Source organism: Trichechus manatus, unplaced genomic scaffold (assembly GCF_000243295.1).
Source record: "Trichechus manatus latirostris isolate Lorelei unplaced genomic scaffold, TriManLat1.0 scaffold00001, whole genome shotgun sequence".
Classification (NCBI taxonomy): domain Eukaryota; kingdom Metazoa; phylum Chordata; class Mammalia; order Sirenia; family Trichechidae; genus Trichechus; species Trichechus manatus.
The window spans coordinates 12490183-12500218 of NW_004443937.1; the positions used below are offsets into that span (position 1 = coordinate 12490183).

The 10036-nt window shown below is 42.1% G+C and overlaps 1 protein-coding gene across 3 annotated transcripts in view; it reads left to right on the top strand.

The window, feature by feature from the left end:
• The first annotated feature begins 252 nt into the window (after positions 1-252).
• Positions 253-10036, top strand: part of TSEN2 (tRNA splicing endonuclease subunit 2) — a 69302-nt gene continuing 59518 nt past the window's right edge. Inside the window, exon 1 of one of the 3 annotated variants that reach the window (XM_023740142.1) lies at positions 253-304. The gene's annotated coding sequence lies outside the window, so the exon portion shown is untranslated. The other 2 variants (XM_023740113.1, XM_023740208.1) reach the window with 2 other exon arrangements.

The following is a 10036-nucleotide window of genomic DNA, read 5'->3' on the forward strand; positions in this document are numbered from 1 at the left end:
AAATGGACCTTGCAAAACTGTCGTGAGGATTAAGAAGTTTTGTCCGTACAGCCCGTAAAGCAGCGGAGGGCAAGAATAAGGTCGTGCAGGCACTGCCTTAGACTATGCGAAGGTCGCGCAGATCGCACAAAAGACGCGCCTTCGGACCACGCGCAGGCGCAACCCGCAAGGACCCAGCAAGTGCCCGGGCGGGCTCTGCGGCTGCGCATCCGTTCGGCTTTGCGGCCGCACTGCTTGACGGCAGCGGTGCCCGCCCCCAGGCTGGCGTTGCCGGGGCAACGGCGAGCCCGTGAAGGCAGAGAAGGTAAGGCCTTTCGTGAGTGTATCGGGCGATGTCGGAGGCGCTGCGCGCCGCGCCTTTGGGCCCCTGGTGGTGTTTCGCAGTGAGGGGACACTGCCTTACCCCAGAACCCTCCAGGGTGAGAGCGGAAAGGGTCCAGGTCACACAGCTGGACCAGACAGGCCTGGACTAGGAACCAGGCTTCCTAGTTCTGCTGGAAATTAGCCCCCTCGTCTCTTCTCCGTGCACCTGTAGCCCTTCGTACTTCTTTTTCTTCGTTCTTTCAGGAAACACTGGCGACTCTCCCGGTGCTGGGCGTTGGGGACATCGAGGTGCTTTCGATATCGCCTCTGCCCGTGAGGGGCTTCAGCGACTAGTTTGGGGGGCGGGGAGGGAAGATACTTCAGGGAAGAAGCAAAGGGATAAGTTAAGACAGGGAGTTACGAATTTCTCTGGCCTTTAGCACATTTTGGCTTGTGTGCAATCGTTTATTGCAGTTGTAGCTACCATCTGGAGAGCACTTTCCACGTGGTGGGCCCTGTACGAGGCGCCTTCGCACAGTTATCCCAGTTTATCTTCACAGCAACCTTCAAAGGTTTATCGTTTGTTTATATGTCTTAATTGTCTGGTTCGAACTTGAAAGCTCCCCGGAGGCGAGATTGTTTGCCTTGTCCCTTTCATCCTTGCCTCCCTGAGCCCGGGATTTATACACAGTTGGAGCTTCAAACGTGGTTTTCAGTTGAGAGAAGGTGAGCTTTGCTGGGTGGGAGTTTTTCACCAGGCTTGTTTGGCACGTGGTCCAGGGGGGTTAGAAAATTAAATGGAGTCGCCTCTCGCCTTTCTGTTTGCTTCTTTTTGGAATAAACATTTACTGAGCACCTGAAAGACGTTAGGTTGTCTGCTCCAGGGAAAAGTGAGGAACAGGCCCTACTTTTGATTGAGAAGTAAATTTACTGAACTCTACAGGCACTCTGGAGTCAGGCAAGCCCAGGTTCTAGGGAAGAAAAAATAACAATTGCTTACATGTGCATAGCATTGGCTCCCCTGAATAATGGGAGTAATAATAGTACTTACATAGCCGTTGGGATTTTGTAAGAGTTTGAATAGATCAGCCTGTCACCAGTGGTTGGCAGCGTTGGCTACACCTTAAAAACACCTGGGTCCCACCCCAGAAATTCTGATGTAATTGACTGAATTTAAAGCCTGGATATTTGTTGTTGTTAGGTGACGTCGAGTTGATTCCGACTCAGCGACCCTACGTACAACAGAACGAAACACCCCCTGGTCCTGCGCCATCCTCACAGTCATTGTTATGCTTGAGCCCACGGTTGCAGGCACTGTGTCTGTCCATCTCGTTGAGGGTCTTCCTCTTTTTCACTGACCATCTGCTTTACCGAGCATGATGTCCTTCTCCAGGGATTGATTCCTTCGGACGGCATATCCAAAGTATGTGAGATGAAGTCTTCCCATCCTCGTTTCTAAGGAGCATTCTGGTTGTACTTCTTCCGAGACAAATTTGTTCATTCTTTTAGTAGTCCATGGTATATTCAGTATTCTTCGCCATCACCGTAATTCAAAGGTGTCAGTTCTTTTTCGGTCTTCTTATTCATTGCCCAGCGTTTGCATGCGTGTGAGCAGTTGAAAGCACCATGGCTTGGATCAGGTGCACCTTAGTCCTTAAAGTGATGTCTTTGCTTTTTGCTTTTTGACACTTTAAAGAGGTCTTTTGCAGCAGATTTGCCCAGTGCAGTGTGTCATTTGATTTCTTGACTGCTGTTTCCATGGGTATTGATTGTGGGTCCAAGTAAAATGAAATCTTTGACAACTTCACTCTTTTCTCCATTTATCATGATGTTGCTTATCAGTCCAGTTGTGAAGATTTTTGTTATCTTTATGTTAAGGTGTAATTCATACCAAAGGCTGTAGTCTTTGAGCTTCATCAGTAAGTCCTTCAAGTCCTCTTCACTTTCAGCAAGCAAGGTTGTGTCATCTGCATATCACAGGTTGTTAATGACTCTTCCTCTGATCCTGATGCCCCATGGTTCTTAATATAGTCCAGCTTCTTGGGTTATTTGCTCAGCATACAGATTGAATAAGTATGGTGAAAGGATACAACCCTGATGCACACCTTTCCTAACTTTAAACCATGAAGTATCCCCTTGTTCTGTTCAAATAACTACCTCTTTATCTACGTACAGATTCCTCGTGAGTACAATTAAGTGTTCTGGGATTCCCATTCTTCACAATGTTATCCATAATTTGTTATGATCCACACAGTCGAATGCCTTTGCATAGTCAATAAAACACAGGTAAACATCTCTCTGGTATTCTCTGCTTTCAGCCAGGATCCACCTGACATCAGCAATATCCCTTATTCCACGTCCTCTTCTGAATCCGGCTTGAATTTCTGGCAGCTCCCTGTCAATTAACTGCTGCAACTGCTTTTGAATGATTTTACAGCAAAATTTTACTCGTGTGATATTAATGATATGTACGATAATTTCTACTTCTGGTTTGATCACCTTTCTTTGGAATGGGCATAAATATGGATCTCTTCCAGTTGGTTGGCCAGGTAGCTGTCTTCCAAATTTCTTGGCGTAGGCAAGTGAGCACTTCGAGAGCTGCATCTGTTTGTTGAAACATCTCAGTTGGTATTCCATCAATTCCCGGAGCCTTGTTTTTGCCAGTGTCTTCAGGGCAGCTTGGACTTCTTCCTTCAGTACCATCAGTTCTTGATCATATGTTACCTCCTGAAATGGTTGAACGTTGACCAGTTCTTTTTGGTATAGTAACTCTCTGTCTTCCTTCCATCTTGTTTTGATGCTTCCTGCGTCATTCAATATTTTGTACATAGAATCCTTCAGTATTAGAACTGGAGGCTTGAATTTTTTCTTCAGTTCTTTCAGCTTGAGAAATGCCGAGCGTATTCTTCCGTTTTGGTTTTCTGTCTCCAGGTCTTTGCGCACGTCATTATAACACTTTACTTTGTCTTCTCGTGCTATCCTTTGAAATCTTCCATTCAGCTCTTTTACTTCATCATTTCTTTCTGTTTGCTTTAGCTACCTGACATTCAAGAGCAAGTTTCAGAGTCTCTTCTGACATCCATTTTGGTCTTTTCTTTCTTTCCTGTGTTTTTAATGACCTCTTGCTTTCCTCATGTGTGATGTCCTTGATGTCATTACACAGCTCATTTGGTCTTCAGTTATTAGTATTCAATGCATTACCTCTTTTAAGTGTACTCAAATCCCACCTGTTATATTCATGCTGTTCTATTATGGAACTGAAGAAACATTGTTTCTTGAATGCTATGGCAGATGCAGTTCTTTCTCCCCTGCTTTTACCTGCTGAGCTCAGCACGACTTAACTCTTCCATGAAGCTGTGGAACTAGAGACTAAAGATCATGTGATTTGTACTGTTCCATTTTTAGAAAATCAGTTTTATTGACGTATAATTCACGTATCCTAAAATTCACCCTTTAAAAGTTTTTTTAGTATATTCACAGAATTGTGCAACCATTACCACTTCCTAGTTTTAGAACACTTTCATCACTCCAAAAATTAACGTATTAGCAGTCACTCCCTATTTCCCCTTTCCCCCAGCCCCTAGCAACCGTTAATCTACTTTAATGTTTAAAACAAAGCCATTTGCCATTGATTTGATTCCAACTCGTGGTGACCCCATGTGTTACAGAGTAGAGTTGCTCCACAGGGTTTTCTTAGCTGTAATCTTTATGGAAGTGGATTGCCAGGCCTTTCTTCTGCAGCACTGCTAAGTGAGTTCACACCTCCAACCTTTAGGCTTAGAGACAAGTACAAGACTTTTGCACCACCCAGGGACCTTCTCTCCTTCTGTCTGTAGATTCCCTATTCTGGACATTGTGTATAAATTAAATCATATAACATGTGACTCTTGTGCCTGGTTTCTTTCACTTGGCATAATGTTTTCAGGGTCTATCCATGTTGTAGCATGTATCAGTACTGCATTCCTTTTTATGGCTGAATAACATTCCATTGTATGGATAGACCACATTTTGTTTATCCATTCATCCATTGATGGACCTTTGGGTGGCTTCTATTTTTGGCTATTATGGGTAATGCTGCTATGAACATTGATGTCAAAATTTTTGTGTGAACATGTGTTCAGTTCACCTATGTTTAGGGGTAGAATTGCCAGGTCGTATGGTAACTATGTTTAACATTTTGAGGAACCACCAGATTGCTTTCCTGTCCTTTTTAATTTGAAATGGAAGAAACAGCTCAGAGAACCGAAAAGATGACCAGGAATGGTACGAGATCACATGATGGCAGCTTTGGACATATGGGAGGCCTACCATGAACCAAAGTCTTGATACACATGCTGTCACCTGGGCAGAGGTAACACTTGTTGTTAATTGGTGTCGAGTCACCCCCATCTCATGGAGACTGCAAGCACAACAGTACGATATACTGCCCGGTCCTGCACCATCCCCATTATTGGTTGCAGATCAGACTGTTGTGATCCATAGGGTTTTCATTGGATGATTTTTCAGAAGTAGATCACCAGGCTTTTCTTCTTAGTTTATCTTAGTCTGGAAGCTCTGCTAAACCTGTTCAGCATCATAGCAGCATGCAAGCCTCCACTGACAGACGGGTGGTGGGTGCACATGAGGTGCACTGGCCAGGAATCGAACCCAGGTATCCTGCATGGAAGGCAAGAATTCTACCACTGAACCACCACTGCCCACAAAGGTGACTCTAGAACCTGAATTGTGAGGTTAACAGGCAGTGTTAACCTTCCATCACACACACTTAGGTTGGAGTATGGAGTTGTACTTGAAGGAAATCTCTTAAATTTCCCATTAACACGCAATATGCACGGTTTTGTTACGAACACTGTATGGTAATATATATACATAAACATATAAACAGTATCGCTAAGTATGTAATTCCCTCGAGTGCTCGTCTTTGGAAATTAAATTTTCTAGTGCTTTATTGCTTGGAACACTTGGACAATTTTATGAAGGTTCTAACTTGCTGATTCTTGTTTTTTGTAGTTATCTTTTCAATTGCTGTATCAGTTTCTCTAACTCTTCTTTGGTCTATGTTTTCCCATGTCCTCTTTTAATTCCTCAACATCTTCCTTGAGGAGTTGGATAAAGATATCATCATTTGTTTAACAAGGCTTTTGATTTCTTCTTAATGGTTATGAAACCCTTAAAACCACTCACCTGCCCTTCTTCAGCTTTGGCTTTTCAGGCTTGATTGTATCCATTGTCTAATGGGATGCTGTTGTTGAACATCGTGAGGACTCCTGAATAGTTGGTTTTATTTATTTTTTTATTGTTGGGTCGTGGAGTCCTGCAGGTTAACTGTATATCATATACGGCTTTGCCATATCTTCAAACACCAGTTACACTCTCAGTTTAGAATCCGGCGGCGGTAGGCTGGGCCCAACATGGAGGAAGCAGCAGACTCAGTCTCTGTCTTACTCAAGGGCATCTTCTCCCTAAGTGGAGAGGCTGCAGACTCTCTTGTACTGCTTACATTTTTTTCCCTTGCGTATGGTTGAGTTTTCGTAAGTCACATGCGTCTGATGTGGCTCCGTGCCTTCTTCGCACAATGCACTCTCCTTTCCTTCCTTCCTTCAGCTGTGTTTGAAATGTAGCCTAGTGTTTCAGCCTCTGACTTGCTTACCTGTGTGTTATGTGCTTATTTTGTCTCCTTAGGTAGAAGTAAGGCCCAGAGGGAGAGGCACTAACTTCGCTTCCCCTGCTCACTGGTAGTTTTGGGTGCCCGTAGCTCCTCCCATAGTTATTTAGGGCCGCTATAACAGAAATACCACAAATGGGTGGCTTTAAAGAACAGAAATTTATTCTCCCACAGTCCAGGAAGCTTGTTGTTGTCGTTAGGTGCCATTGTGTCGGTTCCAACTCAGTGACCTTATGGACAACAGAATGAAACACTGCCCAGTTTGCACTATCCTCACAATCATTGTTATGCTTGAGCCCATTATTGCAGGACACTGTGTCAGTCCATCTCGTTGAGGGTCTTCCTCTTTTTTCACTGACTCTCTACTTTAAATATCACATGCAAGTAAAATTTTGCTGAAGATCATTCAAAAGCATCTGCATCAGTATATCAACAAGGAACTGCCAGAAATTCAAGCCAGATTCAGAAGAGGACGTGGAACAAGGGATATTATTGCTATTGTCAAATGGATCTTAGCTGAAAGCAGAGATTACCAGAAAGATGTTTACCTGTGTTTTATTGACTATGCAAAAGCATTTGACTGTAGATTGTGACAAATTATGGGTAACATTGAGAAGAATGGGAATTCCAGAATATTTAATTGTACTCATGAGGAATCTGTACATAGATCAAGAGACAGTTGTTTGAACAGAACAAGGAGATGCTGCGTGGTTTGAAGTCAGGAAAGGTGTGCATCAGGGTTGTATCCTTTCACCATACTTAGTCTGTGTGCTGAAGAACAACGCGGCATCAGGATTGGAGGAGGACTCATTAACAACCTGTGATATGCAGTTGACACAGCCTTGCTTACTAAAAATGAAATGGACTTGAAGCACTTACTGATGAAAAGATCAAAGACCACAGTGTTCAGTATGAATTACACCTCAACGTAAAGAAAACAAAAATCCTGCCAACTGGACACATAAGCAACATCATGATAAATGGAGAAAAGATTGAAGTTGTCAAGGATTTCATTTAACTTGGACCCACAATCAACTTCCATGGAAACAGCAGTCAAGAAATCAAATGATGCATTGCATTGGGCAAATCTGCTGCAAAAGACCTCTTTAAAGTGTTAAAAAAAAAAAAAAACCACGAAGATGTCACCTTGAAGACTAAGGTGCATATGACCCAATCCATGGTGTTTTCAGTTGCCTCATTTACATGCAAAAGCTGGATGATGAATAAGGAAGACTGAAGAAGAATTGATGCCTTTGAGTTGTGGTGTTGGCAAAGAATATTAAGTATACCATGGACTGCCAAAAGAACGAACAGATCTGTTCTGGAAGAAGTACAACCAGAATGCCACTTAGAAACAAGGATGGCAAGACTATGTCTCACATACTTTGGACGTGTTATCAGGAGGGATCAGTCCCTGGAGAAGGACATCATGCTTGGTAAAGTAGAGGGTCGGTGAAAAAGAGGAAGACCCTCAGCAAGATGGATTGACACAGTGGCTGCAACAACGAGCTGAAGTATTAACAATTGTGAGGATTGCGCAGGACCAGGCAATATTTTGTTCTGTTGTACATAAGGTTGCTATGGGTCAGAACTGACTCAACAGCACCTAACAACAACATCTGGCAGTCCATGGGATATTCAGTATTCTCCACCAGCACTGTAATTCAGAGGTGTCAATTCTTCAGTCTTTCTTATTCATTGTCGAACTTTCACATGCACATGAGGTGATTGAAAATATCATGACTTGGTCAGGCACACCTTAGTCCTCAAAGTGGTATCTTAGCTTTTTAACACTTTAAAGAGATCTTTTGCAGCAGATTTGCCCAATGCAGTGCATCGTTTGATGTCTTGACTGCTGTTTCCATGGGTGTTGATTGTGGATCGAAGTAAAATGAAATCCTTGACAACGTCAGTCTTTTCTCCGTTTATCATAATGTTGCTTACTGGTCCAGTTGGGAGGATTTTTGTTTTCTTTATGTTGAGGTGTAATCCATACTGAAGGGCTGTATAGTCTTTGATCTTTTCATCAGTAAGTGCTTCAAGTCCTCTTTACTTTCAGCAGGCAAGGTTGTGTCATCTGCATATTGCAGGTTGTTAATGAGTCTCTCCAATCCTGATGCTGTGGTTCTTCTTCATATAGTCCAGCTTCTTGGATTATTTGCTAGACATACAGATTAAATAAGTATGGTCAAAGAATACAGCCCTGATGCACACCTTTCCTGACTTTAAACCACTAAGTATCCCCTTGTTCTGTTGAAACAACTACCTCTTGATCTATGTACATGTTCATCATTGAGCACAATTAAGTGTTCAATGTTATCTATAATTTGTTACGATCCACACAGTCAAGTGTCTTTGCATGGTCAATAAAACACAGGTAAACGTCTTTCTGGTATTCTCTGCTTTCAGCCAGGATCCATCTGACATCAGCAGTGATATCCCTCGTTCCATGTCTTCTTCTGAATCCAGCTTGAATTTCTGGCAGTTCCCTGTCAATGTACTGCTGCAACCACTTTTGAATGATCTTCAGCAAAATTTTACTTGAGTGTGATATTAATGATGTTGTTTGATAATTTCTGCATTCTGTTGGATCACTCTTCTTTGGAATGGGCACAGTATGGCTCTCTTTCAGTCAGTTAGCCTGGAAGCTCTCTTCCAAATTTTTTAACATAGACAAGTGAGCACCTTCAGAGCTGCATCTGTCTGTTGAAACATCTCAGTGGGTTTTCCGTCAATTCCCAGAGCCTTTTTTTTGGCCAGTGCCTTCAGGGCAGCTTGGACTTCTTCCCTTCGGTACCAGCGGTTCTTGATCATATGCTGCTTCCTGAAATGGTTGAACATCCACCAGTTCTTATTGGTACAGTGACTCTGTGTATTCCTTCCATCTTTTTTTGATCCTTCCTGCGTCGTTCAGTATTTTCCTCGTGGAATCCTTCATTATTGCAACTCAAGGCTTGAATTTTTTATTTAGTTTTTTCGGCTTGAGAAATGCCGAGCATGTTCTTCCCTTTTGATTTTCTAACTCCACGTCTTTGCACATTTCATTATAATACTTTACTTTGTCTTCTCAGCCTGGCTTTGAAATCTTCTGTTCAGCTCTTTTATGTCATCATTTCTTCCGTTTTCTTTAACTACTCTACGTTCAAGAGCAAGTTTCCAAGTCTCTTCTGACATCCATTTTAGTCTTTTCTTTCTTTCCTGTCTTTAATGACCTCTTGCTTTCTTCATGTATGATGTCCTTGATGTCATTCCACAACTCATCTGGTCTTCAGTCATTAGTATTCGATGCGTGAAATCTATTCTTGAGATGGTCTCTAAACGTAGGTGGGGTATATTCAAGGTCGTATCTTGGCTCTCATGAACTTGTTCTAATTTTCTTCAGCTTTATCTTTAACTTACATATGAGCAATTGTTGGTCTGTTCTGCAATCTGCTACTGACCTTTTTCTGAGTGCTGATATTGAGCTTCTCCATTGTTTCTTTCCACAGATACAGTCGTTTTGATTTCTGTGTATTCCATCACATGAGGTCCACCTTTAGAGTCACCGTTTATGTTGTTGAAAAAAGGTATTTGCAATAAAGAAGTAATTGGTCTTGCAAAATTCTATCATGCTATCTCCAGCATCATTTCTGTCACCATGGCCATATTTTCCAACTACTGATCCTTCTTTGTTTCCAGCTTTCTCATTCCAATCACCAGTAATTATCAATGCATTTTGATTGCATGGTTGATCAATTTTAGACTGCAAAAGTTGGTAAAAATTCTTCAATTTCTTCGCCTTTGGCCTTAGTGGTTGGTGTGTAAATTTGAGTAATAGTCATATTTACTGGTCTTCCTTGTAGGCGTATGGATATTATCCGACCACTGACAGTGTTGTATTTCAGAATAGATCTTTTCAGTGCTATTAGAGTTTGTTTTATATATTTTGGAACCCTGTTATTGGGTGCATAAATATTTATTATGGTTATGTCCTTCTGATGTATTGACCCTTTAATCATTATATAGTGTCCTTCCTTATCCTTTGTGGTGGATTTTAGTTTAAAGTCTATTTTGTCAGAGATTAATATT